Raw genomic sequence first — 25,107 nt, 5'->3', positions numbered from 1 at the left:
GTGGCATATTACTTGAAGTTTATGTATTTCTTTTACTAAACACAATGTCTATACTTCTGTAATTACAAATATAGGTACGGTAGGTAGCCTTTGTTGATCACAACCAGTAAATACCTTGGCTCAACACTTCTAACGCGGCACCAGATGCAGCTCACGTCTGCAAAAGGTTTCTAAGCTGACGGACCGTGGGGTCATAAAACACCCGCCCCCCCCCCCCCCCCCCACTCCACTTCAAAAGCAAACCCAAGGAATTCTTCTGGTCGAGCAAAGAGAGCCCCATAACACTTGTGCTTATCTCAAGGAAGCACATTCCTCAAACGCTCGCAAAAAACAGGCAGAAAGAACAGTGAGGCCCCAGCAACAACACAGGTCATTCGTTAGCTATTACTAGGGCTCTCATACATATTAAAACATGCACTACAAGGGGGAAAAATGCAACAGTTTGCATTCTCTATAGCCGTCCAAACATTCAATTTAAATGCACAGCATTTAATGTTTATAAAGCAACAGTTCACAACTACCCTATTGAGGTGCCTCAAACACGCACTAACACGTGGAACAATGCTACATTTACCATTTCTCATTGGTAGCGTCACCTCAGCACTTTTTACCACAGTGACACAGCCTCGTCTTTTTGACACCTTTCATTAGCCCTGCAATGAGCTCTCTGCCCGCTCCGCTCCGAATTGCCAGCCCTGGCGCAGAGCCTGCAAAAACAGCAATGCAGCGCGGCAAGCGAGAACCAGGAAATGGTGGTTTGCGAACGTTCGTGCAGCTCGTTCGTCTCGCATCGAAATAACAGGAAACAATGGCTGTGATGTTAGAATAGCATTCAGTATGCATGTCCTCATATCTTAAAACAAGCATTTGCAATGCAATAGGTCTCGCAGTTATACGAGTTTGAGCTATTGGCATTATAAATGACAGTGCCTTTTATTTATGTTTTAAAAAAAACAAACTTAAATAAAAAGCATTGTCATTTACAATGCCAATAGCTCAAACTCCTATAAATGCGAGACCTATTGCATTGCAAATGCTTGTTAAATTAAATGTTTTAAGTGTTACCAGTTTATTCCAATCAAGATGGCTTCAGGTGTGCCATACTTTTGTCATAATGAAGACAGTAAGCACTTTAGTTGTTCTTAAGAACACTCTGGGACATTCTGTCATTGGGCTATACTTGGGCTACATCTGGGTGATATTTGGGCTACATTTGGGCTCTTTTGTCTCTGGTGGCTATCTTGGGAGACTTATTTGTTATGAAGTTTCCTAATTTCCTCATTTACTGCAGTCTCCTCAGTAGGAAATACTTTCAGTTTTTTACTTTGATTCCATCAAGAAGGCATTCAGATGTGTCACACATTTGCCATAAATTCAGAATGTTAGCACTCTTTTTGCTCATTAGATCACTGTAGTAAAGCTACTGCTCACCAGGGAAAACTGCTGCTGGTATTGAAAGTGCATGTTTCAGTCTGCATGTCAGAATATTTTAATGAAATAAAAGAGGATTTCAGAAGTCAAAATGTGCCCTAGTTTTTCTTTCTGCAGCACTAATCATACTTGTTATGGAAAAATGAACCCCCTCATTTTGTTCCTTTTTAAGTTAAATGTTTTAAGAGTTACCACTTTAATCCAAGCAAGATGGCTTCAGGTGTGCCATACATTTATCATAAGTAGGACTGTTAGCGCTCTAGTTGTTCTTTGGAACACTCTGGGAAGCTGCAGTAGAACACAAAGGAATCAACTGACAGTCTCTGCCCTTGTTGGATGTACAGGTTTTACTGAGAATGTCAGACTTCATTCTCACATGACTGAGAAAGATAATGTGAATTTACAGAAAATAAGCTCTCAGTTTAGCTTATAGATCACCTTCCAAACCTCTGTGGGAAAAGCATGAGAAAATATTTTTCTCTCAATCATGATATTCCAGCAGAAGGCTTTTTCACATGGTGAAATCACCTTAGAACATACCACAATTCCTAAAATGAGTATGGTACCATCAACAAATGATTTATAATGTAACTAAAGTCTTAAAACCTTCTATTAACTGCAATGCTTTTTAATGAGGTGCTATCATGTATATTGGTCCCAAGATGGCTGCCAACACTTCTTGGATGAAGTGCTGACAGCCAATCAGATCTCAGGATGAGATGTGTGGTTAGGCTCCGCCCACATATATATATGATTTTACTTTTGATTTTCTCAGGAACTACTGAACACCAGACCTGCAAAAGGCACATCCCTGACCTGAGGACTACCTCTTTGCCAAATTTAAAGTTATTCTGTTCAGCCGTTCGGGCTGTACCTTGGACTAAAGGTCCCTATGGAAAATTGCATGGGGAAAACGCGTTTTGGGACCCCCCTTTTTTCTCAGCCCCCACTTGACGAATCCCCCCGAGACTTTCAGGGTAGGAGCGGAGCTGAGCGCCCCACCTATTTTGAAAATTTCGCGAGGATTCGTCAACCGGCCCCAAAGTTATTCCAAATAGAATGTTGCGGATTTCCTATGGAAACACGGTCCTAACTATAACTATCTACTGGCGACCGCCAGTAGATAATATATATATGTATATATATATATATATATCCACAGAATTATTGACTTACACTGTTAGCTTTGACAATTACGCATTGCTTTCAAAGCATCATTCTTTGAGAACAATGCCTAAATGTGAAAGCTAACAGTTCCCCTCCTCATCATTTTCACATGAGGAGGGATGAATGAGTGCACTGGAGTTATTTTGTTGGGGAGAGGATGTAGCCTAAGAAGTAGTGGCCAGTGTTTGCGGTGAGTGGTGAGGCGGGCAGGTGGGGGGTGAAGGGGGGCATGGGGGTCACGAAGGGAGGGCGCGAAATAAAAATAATTAAAAAAATCCTTACCTTCAGACGGCCGCGTCCAGGGTTGCCCTCTTCTGCTCCTCTTCTTCAGGCACAGGCTCCTAGCCTGCCCTGCGGCCAATCCCGAAGCTGCTCTTGCATGAGATCACCTTCAGGATTGGCCCCAGCACTCTCGGTTAGCACTCCAGGACAAACAGGGAGTCTATGCCTGCTCTCTCCAGGCCCAGCAATGCAGCTGGTTTTGGAGAGAGCTTCACTGCACATGAAGGTTTGGCTGGCCTGAGATGACCGGCCAAGCCTTCATGCTCAGTGAAAGTACCACGCCCCGCAGTGCTGTCACACCCCAGGCCCGACCCCAAGACTTGGCAGGAAAGGAGAAAGGAAAGAAGTGTCATTTTATTTTTGCCTTCCCTGCCATTTTTAGGGGGGGCAACGCTCCTCTGCCATAGAGGAGGAGCCGTCGCTGAGCCTAAGAGCTAGAGCGGTCGACCTAAAAGCTGTGGAACCAGGTTTGAATCTTGGCAAGAGACGCTCAACATCCTGTGATTGTGGGCAAATCACGTAATCCCCCGTGCCTAACAAAAAAGGAATGTGTCCCTCTGTCATGCAACCCCCCCGTTCTAGTGCAACAGGACTTCATGGCATAAAGTAGCTTGAAACTGAAAATATTTGATCATACGATTTTTCCATACAATGATGCACACTTTTTCCTCCTGACTGCCTTTGTATCCTTAATGTCTTGCAGTTGTCTGTCAAGCTTGTAACTTTTTTAATACATTCTCATATCTTATTAGCTATTTGAAAGGAATATGGACAGTCAAGTAGTTTTTAATATATTTGCAGCCAATACCCTCGCACATTATCATAGGTAGCCCATTGCTTACGCACACAGTAATAGTATTCAATACATTTCGGGCTATCCCTTTTGTTTCATCAAGAGAAGGTGTAAAGTTGAACATCTCTAAATTGTTGCATCAAATTCCTTTAGAGAATATTGCATTTGCATTTATTGTTTGTTAAGCGCATGTACGGTTTGGCTTCATGGCGCTGGAAAGATAATAATAGATAAGAGCAGAAGAGAGATAAAATAAATCGTCTAGGTGCATGTGCTAATTTCAATTTTAAACTTTATAGAGTAATTTTTAATAGCTCTATTGTCTCTCACTAACTGGCATCGTGATGCTTAGCACCTATCTGCAATATGTATTTCATTAAACCACCTTTCTCAAAAGCTCCTTAATCGCATATTTATCTGTGACTAAATAAACCTTTTAAAGAGTTTTCTTTACTCATACTGTGTCGGCAACTGCGAATGTAAGATTCTTTAATGCAGATATACAATCTTCAATAGACTCTTGTTTGGTTTGCTTTCTGTGGTAGAATTTATAGCTGTCAATACCTACACAGACTGTAGGGGTGTAATATACATCTAAATCTTCTAGGAAATTGGTAAAAAGATCACCTTCACCTGGTTGTCTGGGTTTCGTTTGTATACGACTATACATTTTTAATTCAGACAGCCCTAGACACTGTAACAGATATTATTTTCCTTTTTAGGGGTGAAATCTTCATTGTCATCGAATGTAGACTTATAATTTGGAAAATATTCATGCCGTTCTTACCATTTCAGTGAAAGCATTAGAAGAAGTGACAGGTTGAGGAGGTGTTGGATTTATCATATTACTGGATGCCATGGTAAAAAAACAAAGAGTCTGCCTATGTTTGGAAGTGTTTCAACAATGACTTTGGAGCATAGGATATTTACCCCCTTAGAAGTGATACGGTACCAATATCCAAAGGCTCTGCAAAATGCAATGAATTGAGAAACAAATGTGGAGGTTAAGGGATTGTATTGCACATGGTTGACTGTGTCAATACTTAGAGGGTCATTAGGATGGCTGGCGGACTTTGTCCGCCCGCCATCCTCGCGGAGAATGGGACAGCCCGCCATCGGTGCAGTGGTCCCGTTGCAGACATTAGGATGCACCCGCCACACGGGCGGCCGCATCCTGCATACGTGACATTGCGGCGGGCGTTACTCTAAGCACCGCCCGCCACAATGCCAAGAAGGCATGTTGTGCACTTCCATGCACAACATGGCAGGCACCGCGCGGTGCCTGCCATGTTCTGCATGGAACTGCAGGGCCCCATGTGCACCCCCCACCCCCCAGGATCCCTGGGGGCCTGCTATGGGCCCCCAATGGCAAAAACTGCCTGCCTTGCCGCCACGGAAAGGCAGGTCCCCGTCTGCAGAATAATATGGATGGCGGTGTCTACCAGACACCGCCATCATATAAAATGCCTTTCCGCCCGGTAGGCAATCGGGCGGTTTGCCTACCCGCAGAAAACCGGCAGACGGTCTTCCCGTCCGCCGGGGTCCCGTCCGCCACTGTAATGTGGCGGGGGGAAATTTGTAGTGGACGGAGGTTTTTGGCGGGCGGATCGCCACCGCCATACGGACGGTGGCGATATGCCCGTTATCCTAATGGACCCCTTAATGTGTAACAATGTATTTTGATTAAATGCGGGAGCTGTGGCCAATATGGTGATGGTATGTCACTGTGGGGTGGTGCACTGCCTGACACATGCAGCGCACGTCGTCAGTTCCATAGACAGGCGTGTGAGACTAGCCTGCGGCTTGGCAGTGCACAGTAATACTGTTGACAAGCTCGAGGGATGAACATGTGGCTTGGGAAATGGGCATGCGGTGACAACGATTAGTGTGGTTTTAATACCTAAATAGAAACCCACTGACCGTCTATGCTGTGAGTTTGTTTACTTCATTAGTGCCAAAATCCTGAGATCCTGTAGGCACTTCTGCGAACTAAGTAATCGAGAGGAATGATATCCGGGGTGGATTTGTCCTCGAAACGGTCCATGCGAGGGTTCGTGTGCTTGGGTCGCTTGTCGCCACAATTTTAAGAAATGATCACACGTTGACAAGAAAAATAATACAATTTGTTGTAGATTTACACACTGGTCATAATAGGGAGGGAGAGCAGCTCAATCTATATCCTCCAACCGCTTCAGCCTCATCAGGTGTTCTAACATGTTGTAGAGTTTCTTCCTATGTCATTGCATTCCAATGGTTCCAGTGGCTAATCAAAACACATTCCAACTTACCATTACATTACATTACATCATGACAAGTAGTCGCTGATTATAAACATTTTAGCCATGTTGGAAAGGTATTCTAAGCTACATGATTCTCTTATAGTTCAAATATGGCCACTGTGGCATAATAGCACTAGGGAGTGATTCCTGCCAGAATAATCTGAATGGTTAATACTACAGAAAATAAAGCAATCCTTTTTTCTATATCATCCCTTTTTCAGATGCTTTTCTCTTGCTCCCACCTTTACAAACTTTGACGAACCTAATAAATAGTATGCAGTACAAATAATAGATTTTGCCAAAGCTTGTTTGAAAGTGCATCAACACCTGCCTGATGTGTTATCCCATTGAATATAAGTTTTAGGTATGTATGACTGGTTTTAATCTTCTGGGCGAAGGTCGCACTCAAGGAAACTACTCCAGACTTTGTGGCCTGCACTCAAATGAAATGACACAAGAATTTGAAATATAATATGCTGATAACATGCTTTCTTCTAATGTTTGTTATAAATGTTTGCATTTCACCAGCAGCGTGGCTACCATTAGTGCAGCAGGTGCAGTGCACCGGGGTCCAAAGCAGAGCGCTTATGGGCCTATTGAACCCTGATACTTGCTGTATTTCACTACCTTGACAGCAGGAAAAGAGCCATTTTCACTGTTGGCACCTGCAGCCATGACATCCTTGCTACCTGCAGCGTTTCATAGGAACCTGTGCTTAAAGTCAAGTAGAACGTTAAAAGCATCGATCTTTGATTTAATTAACAGGCCATTAAAAGGAGTCAGAATTACAATGTAAATGTTTGCATTTTGTCTTTTTAATTGTCGCATCCCTGACCTTAAGATGCACTTTGCTTAGGCTGCGCAGTAATTCAAGACAACCTTCTTTATAATGGACATTCCCTTGTATGTGTGTCCTGTTTCCCACAATGGTACTTAGACAAAGAGCAAAAAAAGATGAAGAAGAGATGTTTTGTTCTTGTGCCTGGCAGTAAAGGACTTGTGTTTGATGCTTTGGAGAGCATGTTCTAGTCATTATATATATATATATTTTTTTTTTTTTAAGAGCTTCTTTGAATGACAAATGCACTTTCGTAGTGGGTTCAAAAAATTCAACATGTACTTTACTTGAGACAGATTATAATCCATTATGTACTTATGCACTAATCACTTTATAACAACTTCTCCATGCACTTTATATCCTTCTAGATATCTTTAAATCAGCATTTTTTATACATTGTCGTTGATTTTAATTCTGACAGATCATGGGACATTTTTACTGATTGTATGTGTTGACATGGATCTTGATTAATAATGGTTTTGGATTCTGAATTGTTGGCATGTAATGCTCACACCTGCACACTCTGACATTTTAGGCATCAATTGTACTTTATAGTGATGTGTTAAAGTTAAAACAAGAAATCATTTTTTTTTTAAATATGGTAAAAGAATTTCGTAAAAATTATTAAATAACAAAAATAGTGAACTAAAAATATATTCTGTACATGATAGATTCATTGTATAGCACTAACAATATGGTGAAAATGGTAACCAAATTGTGCCATCATTTGCATTTGGTGATAAACAGTGTAGCTGTTAAATAGCAGTAAAAAGGGAAGGGAGATCTAGCACTTGTGCACTTTAAGAAACGCTCTAGATGATAGGACTCCATGGTCCAGTAGAAGGCTGGGAAGCTGAAACGAATAGACCGTCCTTTTACCCGTGTTTTGCACTATTGGTGTGCCAATAAATACTTGAAAACTTACCTTTGTTGTGGTGCCGTGAATTCTCGCTCTGGAGGAAGAGCGAAGGATTGTTTTCGACATATATAAATACATTTATTTATATATATATCATGTGATCAAGGCCTGACACGGGCGGGCTAGAACGCGTTATGGCGGCGGTGGTGCTGGGCATGAAATAAATCATAATTGCAGCATCATTTGGGTTCGCTTCGTCTGTTCTACAAATCATTACCTTGGTAAAGAGACGAATTCACTGTATATATATATATATATATATATATATATATATATATATATATATATATTCACAGAAAAAACCATAGGTTTCAGGCACGTTATAGTTAGGAATTAGCATTTAAAAAACCTCAGAAATTCACGGAAAAAACCATAGGTTTCAGGGGTGTTATAGTTAGCTGGACTTTTCACTTGTACAAAACCATTGAAATTCCCCCGTTATAGTTAGTTCAGCTAACTATAACTCGCGCGCCCGCAATGCACTGCTGATGACGTCACATATTACATCACTCATGACATGGTCAGTGACATCACTCATAACATCACTGATGACATCTCAAATGACATCACGGATGACATCTCAAATGACATCACTGATGACATCACTGATGACATCATCCAGTGAATGTCTGTTTTTCTGAAAATTAAATATGTGTTATATATGTATATCTCAAGGTCGATGGAAGAATAAATGGGTATATAAGTGTCTAAATGGATGATTTGTTTTTGAAAAATTGATTGTGTAACTGACTGATTAAGTGTATCATAGTGAATACATGGCTTAGTGAGTAATGTTTAAATATGTAAATATCTGTATCAGTCTCTCACTTTGTGTAAAAGTGGCTGCATGGATTGGTGAGTAGCTACATGGGTGTCTTAATAGGTTATTAGTTGGTTTTTTGAGTATCAGTCTGAGTGTCTGCATGGTTCGGTGGGGGGTATTACGTAGTGCATAGGTGCATGAATGAGTGACTCACTGTTTGTATTTGTTGAAGACAGCATGTGTGCAGGACTGTATGGGTGGATGAGTGTGTGCATGGGTGTGTTAGTGAGTGAATGACTGTCTCAATAGTGTCTTTATGAGTAACTACATATGTTTTAAACTAGTATATGTGACTATTGGTGTATATAAGTGAGTATATGTGAGAGTGAGAGATTGAAAGAGTTCCTGTATGAATAAGTATGTGTTTCTATAAGTGATTGTTTAAAAGACTAAGTATGTGTAAGTTTCCGTAGAAGTAAGTGTGGTGGTGTGTGTATAACTGTATATGCAAGTAAATGTATGTTTGATTCTTTATTAGCATGAGTGACTATGTGTGTGAGTAACTTTATGGATGAGTGGCATTGTGTAACAGGATGTATAGGTGTATGAGTACATATGATGAGTGAGTACATGTATGAGTGACTGTATAGGACTGTTGGTGAATGAGTGGATGTGTATGTGGATCTTAGAATTACTGAAGAGGTTGTTGTAACTGGTATTGGTATGTCCATTGTTTTGAAAATTTTAGTCTCTATTTTTGAATGTGTGTATCAAAGGTTATATTAGGGTGAGAGGAGGTCTGCCACTCTAGCACAAGGAGGATGTCATCAGTGATGCCATCAGTGATGTCATTTGAGATGTCATCAGTGATGTCATGAGTGATATCACTGACCATGTCATGAGTGATGTAATATGTGACGTCATCAGCAGTGCATTGCGGGCGCGCGAGTTATAGTTAGCTGAACTAACTATAACGGGGGAATTTCAATGGTTTTGTACAAGTGAAAAGTCCAGCTAACTATAACACCCCTGAAACTTATGTTTTTTTCAGTGAATTTCTGAGGTTTTTTAAATGCTAATTCCTAACTATAACGTGCCTGAAACCTATGTTTTTTTCTGTGAATTTCAAAGGTTTTTTAAATGCTAATTTCTAACTATGCCTACAGAGATAGGACATGTGAAGAAAGAAGAAAAAATGCACAGAAAGAAAAAAAAGAAGTGCAGAAAGAAGCAACAGAAGTCTTCAAAGATGAAGAAAAGTGCAGGAAGAAGGATAACATGCAGAAAGAACAAAAAGAAGAGCAGAAAGAATCCTTGTTGCAAAATCATCCTGTACCCTCAACTTTTTCAGACGGATACTGGTGGTAACTGAGTCCGACTAACCAGTCCTAGAGCCAGTGCTATGTTAAAAGACACTTAGAATACAGTGAAAACACCTACATACACTGGGGAACATTATGCGTTGGGGTCCCCCTGTGATTAGCATGACCTCCTCTGTAAGCCCCTAGTATATAATAGGGCAGGGGGATTAAAACTACCTCTTAAAACAGGCCACAGGGCGTTTTTGCACACGTTAACTCAGGCCCCGTCCCCTCCCTTGACCACTGTGTAAACACGCCCTGTGTCCGTTTTTAGTTGGGAGATTAAGTTCATTTGAATCCTGAGGGTCCCTAGGGTCCAACTAGCCCACTAGGTACCTCCAGTAAGTGCCACAGAGCTGCGTTGCAGAGAGGTGTAAAAAGTGGCACAGCCTGGACCACCTCTCTGCAATGCAGCTCAGTGGTGCTTACTGGAAGCACTTGGTGGGCTAGTTAGCCCCCAGGGGCCCTCAGTATTGAAGGGAAATTATATCCCCAATTTAAAACGTGCCATAGTGCGTGTTTGCACACGTCACCTCAGGCCCCGTCCCCTCCCTTCACCACTGTGTAAACGCGCCCTGTGGCTGTTCTAAGTTGAGAGATTAAGTCCCCTTGAATCTTAAGGGTCCCTAGGGTCAAACTAGACCTCTAGGTACCTCCAGTAAGTGCCACAGAGCTGCGTTGCAGAGAGGTGTAAAAAGGGGCTTGGCCTCAGAACACCTGTCTGCAGCGCAGCTCCCTGGCGCATACTGGAGATGCCTGTTGGGCTAGTTGGCCCTCAGGGACCCTCAGTATTGAAGAGGAATTAATTCCCCAACTTACAACTCGCCAGGGGGCGCGTTTGCAGAGTGCTGCAAGGAGGGGGCGTGGCCTCCGGCACGATGCCAGTCTTTTATTTATTTTAATTTTTTAAGAAGGGGGGCTGTGTGGTTCCCCTTCTTATTCTAATTTATTGGCCCTGATGACCCCATCCCCCAGGGACTGTCTCCTAATTATATTTTTTTGACCCCAATCCCCAGGGCCGGCCACTGTTTTTTATTATTTTTAAAATATATTTATTTATAGACACACCTAGGACATGCTGGACAAACCGTACGTACCTATCACCATGACGATTTGAGTGATATTCATTAAAAGGCGACTATGCATACAATGAATCCACGTGGAATGTATTTACACCACTAGTGAAGCTCTGACATGTCTGATGCCCTACCGTGCCTAATCCCGGTAGACACCCTTGTCGTTTATTTATACAAACATGGATAGCTATTGATGGGCACATTTAATACACATGCACACCAAGCCATTCAAAGGGGATTCGACAAAAATTAGACCAAAACTATGTAAGAAACCCCCCTCACGGTTAATAAAACACACATCCACTGCCGGATGTGTAATACTTTTTATTTTACTCTCTGAAAGGGGACGAACATCACTTGAGAGTCACAGCGCGCTCCTGGCAGAGCCCAATGCTGTGTTACACCCACCATTGCCTGCTGAGTGCCACACACCTCTGTGTTGTATTCCACCAGCTAGTGCATATCCTATGACACTCTCTAGCCCATGTGCACTGTAACACCACCCCGTGAATATGTCATGCCACACTTGTCTTCGCGCAGGTTATATTGCCCCATCTAACGTGCCTTCCTCGATGCCTATGTTATAACGCACAGTGCTATGCCATACATATTACAATCTGGGATCCATATCTTTGTCACAGTGCATATGCAACGTTACACTCCCCAGCACATATTTTATATTACAACTTTAGAGACTAGTTAGGTTACACAACACTGCCCTGTGCACATTACACTCCATGGCGCATATCGCATAGCACGCGCTAGTGCCTGTGCTATCTCGCGCTCTCCAATGAATCTGTCATTGCGCACAATGTATTGCATATTATGTTTCACGCCCGGTTCATCTTATATCACACTTTTTGGTGCATAGTTTATACCATACACAATATCTAGTTTTCATTTTCAATCGTGCTCTCAGGGCTATGTTCTATATAACACTGTGTTCACCTACCCTTTTCACGGGCATTACATTTTGCGATAGGGGTGGAGGGTCAGGGGGTGTTTCTGCCAAGTGAGCCCGGAGTCACAGTCACAAACGTCCTCTTCTTCCTGAATAAAAGTGAGATTATGCTGCATACTTGTTCATATTTTAAGTAGTTCGCACAGACACACGTTTTAAAAACAATAAAGTTCCTAATACCCGCCTTCTCTGAACAGTTAGCTTGCTGCCCCATCCCCCTCCTCCCTATCCTCTGTTGTGTGAATCCATGGACTAGCCTCCTCCCTCCTGCCACGCATGGTCTGATGTGCTGCCACTGCCCTCAATTTAGTATGATGTACCAGTCCCCTCCTCCTGCCCTCCATTGCCCAATTCTATGCCCCATCATTGACCTCCTGCTTAAACTCTGTGCTTAGCTTGCTGCCCCTATTCTCCTTCCCCCTGCCCTCCGATGTCTTTGTGCATGCCCCTGCTCCATCCTTTTTGCCCACCATGTTCCATGGACCTGCCACTCCTATCTACTCTGAGTGTTCTGTTGAGCTGCCACTCCCCTCCCACCTGCCTAGCATTGTCAGATTACTGTAACCTGTCCCTGCCACCTCCACCCTGCCTGTCCACATGCCATGCCCCTATCCTCTTCCTCCTGTCCTACATGGTGCATTGTACTGCCACACCCTTCTGCCCTCCCTGGTCTGTTGTGCTGCAACTGCTCCTCCTGCCTGCCCCGTGTGGTCTGTTGTGAGGCCCCTTCCCCTGAACTTTCTTGTCTGTGCACAGGTCCTGACCCTCCCCTCTATCCTCCATCGTCCTTTGTGCATGCCCCTGTACCCTCCTTCTTGCCCATCATAGCCATTGTGCTGCCACTAACCCTCCCACTTGCCATGCATGGTCTTCTGTGCTGCCATGGCCCCTCCCACCTTCCCTGTGTGGTCAGTTAGCTGCCCCTGACCCCCTCCCACCTTCCCTCCATGGTCTGTGTGTATGCCATCACAGTCTCACTGTTGCTCTTCATGGTGTGTCTTGCTTCTAGTGCCCATCCTGCCTGACCTCCATGGCTATCTTGCTGCTCCTGCCCTGCCCCCTTGCCCCCAGCCCTCTGTTTACATGTGCAGACCCCTACTCCCTCCCTCCTGGCTTGTCTGTTCCATTGTAATGCCCCTGATCCTTCCCTCCTGCCCTTTATGGTCTGTTATGCTGCAGCTTTCTCTCCTGTATGTCCATTATGGTCAGCTAGCTATCATTGCCTCTTGCCCCTCTGTTCTCTGTTGTCCATGTGCATGGTCCTGTCCCCTCCCTCTTGCTTTCTATGGATTGTTGTGCTGCACTCCCGTCCCGCATGCCCTGTGTGGTGTATTGTGCTGCTGCAAACCCTGATGCCTGCCCTGCAGGGTCAGTTTGGTGCACCCCTCCATGTCCCTCCTGTCCTCTGTTATCCAAGTCCATGTCCCTACCCCATTTCCTTCCATGATCCAATGTACCATACTTGCGAACATTTTGAACTTGGTAAGAGGGAGATTTTGAAAAAAAACTGGGGTATTGATTTTCCCCTTTGAGTTACATTGAAAAAGAGGAGATTGTAGACAGGAGACAGATCAAATAAAGCCCATTTGAGCTTAAAAACATTGGACGTTTCCTGGCTGAATCGGGTCTGTTGGCATGTATGGTTGTACTACCATTGCCTCTTCCTTCTGCCCACAATGGTCTATTACATTGCCACAGCCTCTCTTGCAAGTCCTGTATTGTTGGTTTGTTGCCACTGCCCCCCTTTACACTGCCCTCCATAGTCTGTTGTGCTGCCACGGCCCTTCCTGCCTGCTCAGTGTGGTTAAATTGTTGCCTTTGCACCCTCCTACCTGCCTTCAATTTTCAGAGTCCGTGCCCCTGGCCTCTGCCTCAACAGTATCCTAATGAACAACTAGATTGCTAACATTCTATATTTATTACAAAAGTGTGGAACGCCTGACGTCATCTTGATGTAATCAAAACTGTAATACCTAGAGCATTTCCTTTAGAAATTACATATATGAGAGGGTCTTATTGGCATCAAAATTATGGTTAGTGCTCTAAAAGACTAAAATAAGGACATATTTTCTGAGTTTTCAAATAGCGACAAAGCACTTTTAAAGTATTTGTTATCTTTATGTTTTTTTATCCAGTTGACCACTTGATTAAATGTTGCACTTAGGGGAGAGGATGTGGTGTTACTTCCAGAACTGCAGACTTTGCAACTGGGGAACCAGTTTGGAGTTTCTGCTTCAGCTCGACATTCTGTGATTCTTGTCAAATCACTTAGTCTCCCCATGTCTACAACCAAAATGAATTTGTTCTTGTGTGATGTAACCAATGCTCATGTAAAGCACTCCAATACCTGACAAGTCTGCACTATATAACACTGCAAAAACACAAAATAATAAGTGTTTTGCACACTTCTGTCATTGGGCTATATTTGGGCTACATCTGGATGATTTTGGGCTACATTTGGGCTCTTTTGTCTCCGGTGGCCATCTTGGGAGATTTATTTGTTATGAAGTTTCCTAATTTCCTCATGTACTGCAGTCTCCTCAGTAGGAAATGCTTTCAGTTGTTTACTTTGATTCCATCATGAAGGTATTCAGATATGTCACACATTCGCCATAAATTCTGAAAGTTAGCACTCTAGTTGCTCATGAGATCACTGTAGTAAAACTACTGTTCACCATGGAAGTCTGCTCCTGGTATTAAAAGTGCATGTTTCAGTCTGCATGTCAGAATTTTTTAATGAAATAGTAGAGGATTTGAGAAGTCACTCAAAATGTGCCCTCATTTTCTTTCTTCAGCATTAATCATAATTTCTATGGCAAAATGAACCCCCTCATTGTGTTCCTTTTTAGGTCTCGCCTGAGACAGCGCTTTAGCGCTGCTCTGGCGAGACTTATAGTAAGCACTTTTGGAAGTGCAAACGAGTGCTTTCAGGCCGCCAACTACTGTGCATGTGTGCCGGGCGCGCGCACCATTTGACAGCCTGAAAGCACTCGTAGTCTTTCACTTTCGCGGCCGCTCGGCCGCTTTGATGTTTTATCGCGATTGCGATCACTTTCAGTTTCGCGCCGCTTGTTCTTGTTCTGACTTTGTCTATCTCTTCCTGTATTTTTCCTTCTCTTGCTGTCTATCTCACTCGCTGTCTCTCACCATCGCTCCATGTCCCTCTTTGACTTTGTGTTTTCCTATATTTTTCCTTCTCTTGCTGTCTCTCACACGCTTTCTCTCCCCATCGCTTCATGTTTTTCTTTGACTTTGTCTGTGTATTCCTATAGGTTTCCTTCTCTGGCTGTTTATCTGCCGGTTGCTTCTAATTTCTTGGGCAGACAACTAATGTCGGGGTGCTCCGGCGCGCGCAGACTGAACCCGTTCATCTCTGGGAGGCTGTGAATGCCCTGGTCCATGGAACTGCAAAGCGTCAGGACCAGAGCCTTACGTTGCTGTTAACTGCAGAATGCAATTGGAAAAGTTTCGGCCGTGAAATGCAGTCAGTAGCGTTAACCGTCCTGGGTGTTTGTTTGTTTTCAATGCCCTCTTTCCCCACACCTGCGAGGAAAGTGTAATTTTTGAGCTTATATCATTCTTTAACATCACATCTTCAATGACGTGCCTGGTTCGACATTTTCTTGTACGTTCAGGAGAAATGCGTGCCTTCTAGACATCGCAAGTGAAAAGGTCTGCCGCCCAGTAGAATTAGTTCCTTTAACATATGATGACGATTTACAAAACAAAGAGAACTGAGAGTGTAAGAGGGGCAGATATTTAAGATGCATTATTCATTTAGGTATTGCAAATATAATTTTAAATTAGAATTGAATGAGCAGTGCCCTGACCTCGGTTCGGAAAGTGCCTCAGGCTATTTTGCAGCAATTCCAACCTTTCATATCCTGTTTCTATAACAGACTTTTTTGTTTTTACACAAGCTACAAAGGCACGTTTATATAGTAGCAAGTTTAACACGTCAAACCATTTTTAGTGTTCCTGAAACTACGCACAAAAAACTAGTAAGCCTTTCCATTTTCTTGCCTATCCTTTTGGCGCCTCATTCTAAACTATCTCTTTCACCATCTCTTCTTACACTGTAATTCACACCGTCGAGCAAAGTGTTCTGGGCTCCAGTCACATGCTGTGACTGTTTGCCACCTTCACACAGCTCCAGGCAAAGCCCTTCTTATCAACGGCGCCATCGATTTCCCACTCACATAATATGCGCTTTCAAACCACAGTTCGGCACACCCTTTCACCATTGCTACGCGTATTCTTACAAACCCCTTCCATTTACTAACACCACGTTGGATTTAACTTCACTTAAATTTTTTAAAAAAACAACTGTGGCATATTACTTGAAGTTTATGTATTTCTTTTACTAAACACAATGTCTATACTTCTGTAATTACAAATATAGGTACGGTAGGTAGCCTTTGTTGATCACAACCAGTAAATACCTTGGCTCAACACTTCTAACGCGGCACCAGATGCAGCTCACGTCTGCAAAAGGTTTCTAAGCTGACGGACCGTGGGGTCATAAAACACCCGCCCCCCCCCCCCCCCCACTCCACTTCAAAAGCAAACCCAAGGAATTCTTCTGGTCGAGCAAAGAGAGCCCCATAACACTTGTGCTTATCTCAAGGAAGCACATTCCTCAAACGCTCGCAAAAAACAGGCAGAAAGAACAGTGAGGCCCCAGCAACAACACAGGTCATTCGTTAGCTATTACTAGGGCTCTCATACATATTAAAACATGCACTACAAGGGGGAAAAATGCAACAGTTTGCATTCTCTATAGCCGTCCAAACATTCAATTTAAATGCACAGCATTTAATGTTTATAAAGCAACAGTTCACAACTACCCTATTGAGGTGCCTCAAACACGCACTAACACGTGGAACAATGCTACATTTACCATTTCTCATTGGTAGCGTCACCTCAGCACTTTTTACCACAGTGACACAGCCTCGTCTTTTTGACACCTTTCATTAGCCCTGCAATGAGCTCTCTGCCCGCTCCGCTCCGAATTGCCAGCCCTGGCGCAGAGCCTGCAAAAACAGCAATGCAGCGCGGCAAGCGAGAACCAGGAAATGGTGGTTTGCGAACGTTCGTGCAGCTCGTTCGTCTCGCATCGAAATAACAGGAAACAATGGCTGTGATGTTAGAATAGCATTCAGTATGCATGTCCTCATATCTTAAAACAAGCATTTGCAATGCAATAGGTCTCGCAGTTATACGAGTTTGAGCTATTGGCATTATAAATGACAGTGCCTTTTATTTATGTTTTAAAAAAAACAAACTTAAATAAAAAGCATTGTCATTTACAATGCCAATAGCTCAAACTCCTATAAATGCGAGACCTATTGCATTGCAAATGCTTGTTAAATTAAATGTTTTAAGTGTTACCAGTTTATTCCAATCAAGATGGCTTCAGGTGTGCCATACTTTTGTCATAATGAAGACAGTAAGCACTCTAGTTGTTCTTAAGAACACTCTGGGACATTCTGTCATTGGGCTATACTTGGGCTACATCTGGGTGATATTTGGGCTACATTTGGGCTCTTTTGTCTCTGGTGGCTATCTTGGGAGACTTATTTGTTATGAAGTTTCCTAATTTCCTCATTTACTGCAGTCTCCTCAGTAGGAAATACTTTCAGTTTTTTACTTTGATTCCATCAAGAAGGCATTCAGATGTGTCACACATTTGCCATAAATTCAGAATGTTAGCACTCTTTTTGCTCATTAGATCACTGTAGTAAAGCTACTGCTCACCAGGGAAAACTGCTGCTGGTATTGAAAGTGCATGTTTCAGTCTGCATGTCAGAATATTTTAATGAAATAAAAGAGGATTTCAGAAGTCAAAATGTGCCCTAGTTTTTCTTTCTGCAGCACTAATCATACTTGTTATGGAAAAATGAACCCCCTCATTTTGTTCCTTTTTAAGTTAAATGTTTTAAGAGTTACCACTTTAATCCAAGCAAGATGGCTTCAGGTGTGCCATACATTTATCATAAGTAGGACTGTTAGCGCTCTAGTTGTTCTTTGGAACACTCTGGGAAGCTGCAGTAGAACACAAAGGAATCAACTGACAGTCTCTGCCCTTGTTGGATGTACAGGTTTTACTGAGAATGTCAGACTTCATTCTCACATGACTGAGAAAGATAATGTGAATTTACAGAAAATAAGCTCTCAGTTTAGCTTATAGATCACCTTCCAAACCTCTGTGGGAAAAGCATGAGAAAATATTTTTCTCTCAATCATGATATTCCAGCAGAAGGCTTTTTCACATGGTGAAATCACCTTAGAACATACCACAATTCCTAAAATGAGTATGGTACCATCAACAGATGATTTATAATGTAACTAAAGTCTTAAAACCTTCTATTAACTGCAATGCTTTTTAATGAGGTGCTATCATGTATATTGGTCCCAAGATGGCTGCCAACACTTCTTGGATGAAGTGCTGACAGCCAATCAGATCTCAGGATGAGATGTGTGATTAGGCTCCGCCCACATATATATATGATTTTACTTTTGATTTTCTCAGGAACTACTGAACACCAGACCTGCAAAAGGCACATCCCTGACCTGAGGACTACCTCTTTGCCAAATTTAAAGTTATTCTGTTCAGCCGTTCGGGCTGTACCTTGGACTAAAGGTCCCTATGGAAAATTGCATGGGGAAAACGCGTTTTGGGACCCCCCTTTTTTCTCAGCCCCCACTTGACGAATCCCCCCGAGACTTTCAGGGTAGGAGCGGAGCTGAGCGCCCCACCTATTTTGAAAATTTTGCGAGGATTCGTCAACCGGCCCCAAAGTTATTCCAAATAGAATGTTGCGGATTTCCTATGGAAACACGGTCCTAACTATAACTATCTACTGGCGACCGCCAGTAGATAATATATATATGTATATATATATATATATATCCACAGAATTATTGACTTACACTGTTAGCTTTGACAATTACGCATTGCTTTCAAAGCATCATTCTTTGAGAACAATGCCTAAATGTGAAAGCTAACAGTTCCCCTCCTCATCATTTTCACATGAGGAGGGATGAATGAGTGCACTGGAGTTATTTGGTAAATAATTTAATTACCGGGACTTAATTTGATACAGAAACATAATAAAAATAGCTCAGTAAATAAGAGGCAGAATCCGTGGTATTAGAGGTTCTAAAATGGGCTTTATTCCAATGGTCGATTATAATCGGTTGCTCCAGGTTCCATCACCACGAAGGTTCAGGAAGTGAAGTACATACGTTATTGACAATCAATTACTTTTATACAATAGGCATTACAGTGAGGCCAATACAAGAGGCGTAACAATTGATAGTGGTGATAATATATTCATACGTAGCAAAAATAGGCGTAACTGGGAGTGATGAAAGAACGTCATCAGATGTGATGTCATAAGAGGGTGGTTACGTGAAAGAATTTCGCAATGTCAGCAGAAATACTTGGCAGATATGCGCGCGCAGCAGTATGACGTGCGATTGACGTGCAACTAGGGGGTGAAGGGGACTTGACATTTAGCTCTACATGTGGCGACAGAAGTCTGGAGGGTCAAGTCAACCTAATCCCAAATCATATCTAACATCCTATGTTTAAAGAACTATGTTATCCAAAAGAGAGGTCTCTTAGAGTAGAATCTTATTCTATACTGACTATACTGACTGTTAGTGCGTGTACAAGCGTCTAAGTGTCTACACTAAATGCGAGGGCGGAATCTTCCATAGTAACAGGGCTATGAATTACTTGTATGAAGACAGAGAAGTCGGGCCTTTGCTTGGTAGCTGGAAGAATGTTTACTTAAGCTACTAGACAGGAATGCATTGGGCAGGGAGCGGAGCAGATAATTTCCGAAGGTGAAATACAGTTCTTGGCAGGCAGCAAGCTGATGTCAGGCTTCGTGAGCCGCGCAGAGAATGAGACAAAGTTCATGGTCACAGATGCAGGCTCGGACTGGAGCTTTCAGAGGCAGAAGGCAGGAAAAGCTTGATGACAGAATCAGGGCCTACTTGCCTGGACTGTAAAAATGGCATAAGTGAACCATATAAAGGCGGTGGCCTTTCGTACTTAGGAATGGAATATCCGGCCCATTCATGGCGGATCAACAGAGGACATGTTAACGGTGGACGCACATGTATTTGCGTCTTCATAACTGGAACTGGAGGGAACATACATGTACTTGTAACATGCACATAGAACCGTTGGGGTCCAAGATAGGGGACATAACTGACCAGAAAAATCCATATTTCCACATTCCCTCCTTGTCCCCTACTTGCCCGTCAAGAGATATCAATCTTCATTAATCCATTGATCTGTTCATATAGCATCATTTGTTCTTCTTTCTTCTTCCGGGATCTTGAATGAAAATCTTGATGTGGAATGCACGATGTGGCACACAGACCACAAATCGCTGGTCCACATTGCAGGCATAAGCAGCAACTGAATAATATGAGAAGGCCAATACCTAGGAATGATAGAACTCTCCATCCCCAGGCTGATAACACGCTCCAAAACCAACCGGACCAAGTCCAGGTGCCTGGATTCTGGTGTATCTGGCTTACAATCTTATGAAGGCGGGTTATGGCTTTATATACAGATGGCGAATTTTCTGGTATGAATATGCAACAGCTTGATCCGATGACCCTACAAGCTCCGCCCCTATCGGCCAGGATGACGTCAAGGACAAGACGATTTTGAAGCACAACAATCCGCATAGCAGACTGCTCTTCTGTTAAATTGCCTAAGGCGGAAATAGTTTCGTTCACTACTGCTTCAAGGGTTCTAGTCAATCTACGTATCAGCTTACTATTAGTAACGGTACCTATATAAGGAAAGAGACCTTTATTGAAATCTGTGTATTTTTCCCATGCCGTTTCAGTGTAATCGACTATTGGGAGATCTCTCCTTTCTCTATTGTGTACTAAATGAGTATTTCTGTGATAATCAGGAGGAGCTAGGAAAACAGGTGGCAAAAGGAATCCAATGTAGCAGGTACCATCCCAATCTAGAGGCAAACGTACATATGCCGTCTGACCACATATAAAATAGGAATGGCGGGAAGCTCTAAATGTAGACTTGCCTTGATCACTAAATTCTACTACAGTGGTGCATCTACTATGGCCCATATGTATGGAACCATTCTTTCTTATACATAATTCACCTTTTACTGGAAATATTGACATAGCGGGCAAAATTGGAGTAGCTTCGGATTCGACATTTAGGATCATAAGATTAAGCATAAAATTACCTAATCCATATACTTCATTTTCTAGATCAGTTCCTGTTCTTTTGGGAAGTCCCTCCTTGTTAGGATAGCAGACCTTAAGTAAAACTAAATTCAAATTTCCCCATACCCAGTTATCTTGATAAACTGCAGAATTCGAATCCAGAGAATTAATTAAGCTAAACCATGCTCCACAGGAGCCGTTGTGTGTGAACGGGTATGGAAAAAGAGGTAGAATTCCTTTATAGTTCTGATAGGGAGGGAGTCGGCCACATATCCAACAATTTGTAGCATTGCTAACCTGATGGGAATGATGTAACATACTAATAAAAGTGTTATTGCGCAGCGCAAATCTGTATGACAATTCAAGCGGAGGTAATTCACTAAAAGAATGTTCAGCAGTAACATTGTAAACATGTCTAGAAATAGGATAATATATGTGCAACAATATACTTGCAGTAATTATTAAAAGACTTGAGAAAAACAAAATTAATAACGTCACTATGCAATGACTACGCAGTGATTTACAGTACGCCTGTCGTTTCAACATTTTTCGGGTGCTTTCTCTATTCAGGTCCAAGGGATACATGTCAGAGACAATTCAACCGCTTCACCTTGGAGAGGACTTAAACAATCAAATTGCTCGACTGATTGGGCCTGAGCTTTAATTTATAATGTTCGGAGTCACTTTTTTCCACAAAAGGAAGTTTTGAGTCAATGGGTGAAGACACACAAGGTGTGCTATTCACATCTGATTTCAGTCCATGAAATTTCTTGATATGACTTGAATGAATCCATCCTTTTCTGCCTTCGATCTTCACGGCTGTTCTTGTTGTGAGTAACACCAGCTGAGGTGACCTCCACCTAGGTTCCAGCTGAGTCTTTCGATCAAAGTTCCTCACGAGGACTAAGTCTCCCGGAACCACGTCATGGGGTTTCACCTCAGTGTTGTCAGGAAAAGCTGCAGCTACCTGTGAACGACAAGATTGTAGTGCAGACATCAAGGAAGCCAAGTAATCTGTCAGCATGTTACAGTCAATATCAGTTATTTTGCGTGGTATAGGCGTCCCCCACATATTTGGTGGTCTGCCGAAGATCACTTCATACGGGGATAGCCCTGTTCGAGAGTGTGCTACCATTCTTGTGTAAAAGAGTGCAACTGGTAATGCTACTACCCAGTCGACACCTTTCTCTCTGCATATTTTGGATAATCTTATTTTCAGAGTCTGATTATGTCTTTCTACGAGACCTGCTGCTTCGGGGTGTCGGACACAGTGGAATTTCCACTGATAGCCTAACAGAAGTGAAACGTGTTTCATTAATTCGGATGAGAACGGCTGGCCGTTATCTGAGTGAACAACACGTGGTAAACCGTATCGTGGGAAGAATTCTCGGACCAACTGTTTGGCAGTAGTCGGGGCAGTGTAATCTGAAACCGGGTATGCCTCCGTCCAACGGGAAAGAGCACATACAACTACGAGAACATATTTGAATCCTCTACATCGTTCCATCTGGATATAATCCATCTGGAGAACTTCAAAAGGGTGATCAGGAGGCTGAAATCCACCCTGTTCTACGGGAACGCTTTTTCCTGGGTTGAACTGGCAACAGATCAGACAGGTACGAACCTTTTGTTTGGCTGCAGCTCGTAAATGCTTGTTGAACCAAATATGTTGAATGCTGTCTAGCATAGCTTTCTCTCCTAGATGCGCTGGACTATGGATAGTGTTAATAATGACTTGGACCATTGAATCAGGAAGGAACCACACAGACTTTTCCTTCATCAACCATCCTTGATCCGTTTGGATCCCTCCTAATTCAGTCCATTTCCTTATTTCTTCTGGTGTAGCATGTGTCTGTATATCAATTACGTCAAGAGTAGGATCTTTAACCGTCATACAATGTGTTGGCGTCGGGACTATTGTCTTTGTCATGTCGGATGTTTGAGTTTGAGCAGTCTGTTTAGCTGTTCTATCAGCTAAATCATTGCCTTGAGAAATGATATCAGTAACTTTCGTATGTGCTTTGCATTTCATAATCGATATTGCAATGGGTAAATGTATTGCATCTAATAAGGCATGAATGAGGGGTCCGTGCTGAATGTGGGCACCGTGAGAAGTTAAATAACCTCTCTCTCGCCACAGCACGCCGAAGTCATGTACGACTCCGAATGCATAACGTGAATCAGTGTATATGTTGACTTTTTTATTTGTGGCTTGAATACAGGCTTGTGTCAGAGCGACGAGCTCTGCTGCTTGAGCGGACAAGGTATTTATGCAATTTGTTTCAATGATTTCAGTATCTGTTGTGACTGCGTAAGCGGCCACTAACTCTCCTGTACTTGTTCTCATACATGAACCATCTACATACAACGTCAGGTCTGGGTCTGACAATGGGACATCTGTCAAGTCTTGTCTGGGTTTCGTCGTGATTGTAATAACATCAATACAGTCATGGGCTAGTGGGTCTGTTCCATTTACAGGTAAAAGTGTGGCAGGATTCAATGTGTTACAACGTCTGATTTCTATATGTGGCTGAAACAGTGTTAGTTCATACCCTGTAAGTCTTGCTATAGTCAAATGTTGTGTTTGCGTTCGATTCACAAGAACCTCCACTGCATGTGGTACTTGTACTGTCAATGGATGTCCTAACACTATGGCATCGCTTTGTCTGATTGCTAAAGCTGTCGCTGCCACTGATTTCAGACACGCAGGCAGAGCCTGAGCTACGGGATCTAATGTACTAGAAAAATAAGCACATGGTTTGTGTGCTCCTGCTTGTTCCTGTGTGAGTACTGACAAGGCAGTACCTTCGCGTTCTGTAATAAAGAGTGTAAACTGTTTACTGTAACATGGTGTTGCTAAAACAGGTGCTTGGCATAGAGCTTTCTTTAAGCTTTCAAAAGCTTGTGTATGTTCCTGAGTCCAAGGGAGAACAGTCGATGTGGCTGCCTCCTGTGTTGTCAACTGAATGAGTGGTTTTGCTAGAAATGCATACTGAGGGATCCACTGTCTACAATATGAAGTGAGGCCTATGAAAGCCCGCACCTCCTTTTGTGTCTTGGGTATTGGCATGTTAGCTATTAACTGAATGCGGTCTGGTGTAAGCTGCCTTCCCTCCTTGGACAGCGAGTGACCAAGGTAAATAACTCGCTGGACACAGAATTGCAGCTTAGAAGGGGACACCTTGTGCCCCTTTTCGGCTAGAAATTGTAAAACTGTCAGTGATGCTTTTTCACATTCAGGTTCGCTTCGGGCGGTGATCAGCAGATCATCGACATATTGAAGCAAGGCAGTGTTAACTGGCATGTGGATACTGTCGAGTTCTCGTTTCAGTGCTTGGCTATAGATGCTGGGGCTTTCTGTAAATCCTTGAGGTGCGCGTGAGAATTTGAAGCTACGTCCATTTAAACTAAATCCGAACAAATATTGGCTTTCCGGATCTATTGGGACGCTGAAAAAGGCATTTTTGAGATCAATTACAGTAAAGAATGTTGCTTCGGAATCAATAGCTGTCAGTAATGATGAGATATCGGGGACCACAGGGAATTGTGGCACAATACACTTATTTAATTTGCGCAGATCAATAACCAATCGATATACTGGCGGGGCCTTCGGATCTGTTCGTTTGAGAATCGAAATTATCGGTGAATTACATACATTGGAGTCTGTTTCTACAACCACTCCTTGGGCAATGAGTTCGTCAATGATTTGCAGTAAAGCCACTACAGCATCTGGTGGTAACTTGTATTGTCGCATTCGTGGTAGTACCACTCCTGCCTTTAGTGTGACTCGATATGGTGTAATATTCATACAACCAACATCAGTAGGGCCTTGTGCCCATAGATGTGTAGGTAAAGTCTGCAATCGGGGATCCATGTCTCTAGACACATAATGACCTTTAAAATCACGTAAAAACAATCTTACTCCTTCCGGAGAACAACATATTATAGCTCCTAGAGCCTTCAGTGTTTTTATTCCTAACAGGTTTTCTGGACATGATTTAGTAAGCAATAA

Source organism: Triturus cristatus, chromosome 11 (assembly GCF_964204655.1).
Source record: "Triturus cristatus chromosome 11, aTriCri1.1, whole genome shotgun sequence".
NCBI classification, from domain to species: Eukaryota; Metazoa; Chordata; class Amphibia; order Caudata; family Salamandridae; genus Triturus; species Triturus cristatus.
Note: the sequence above shows the minus strand (reverse complement) of the source record.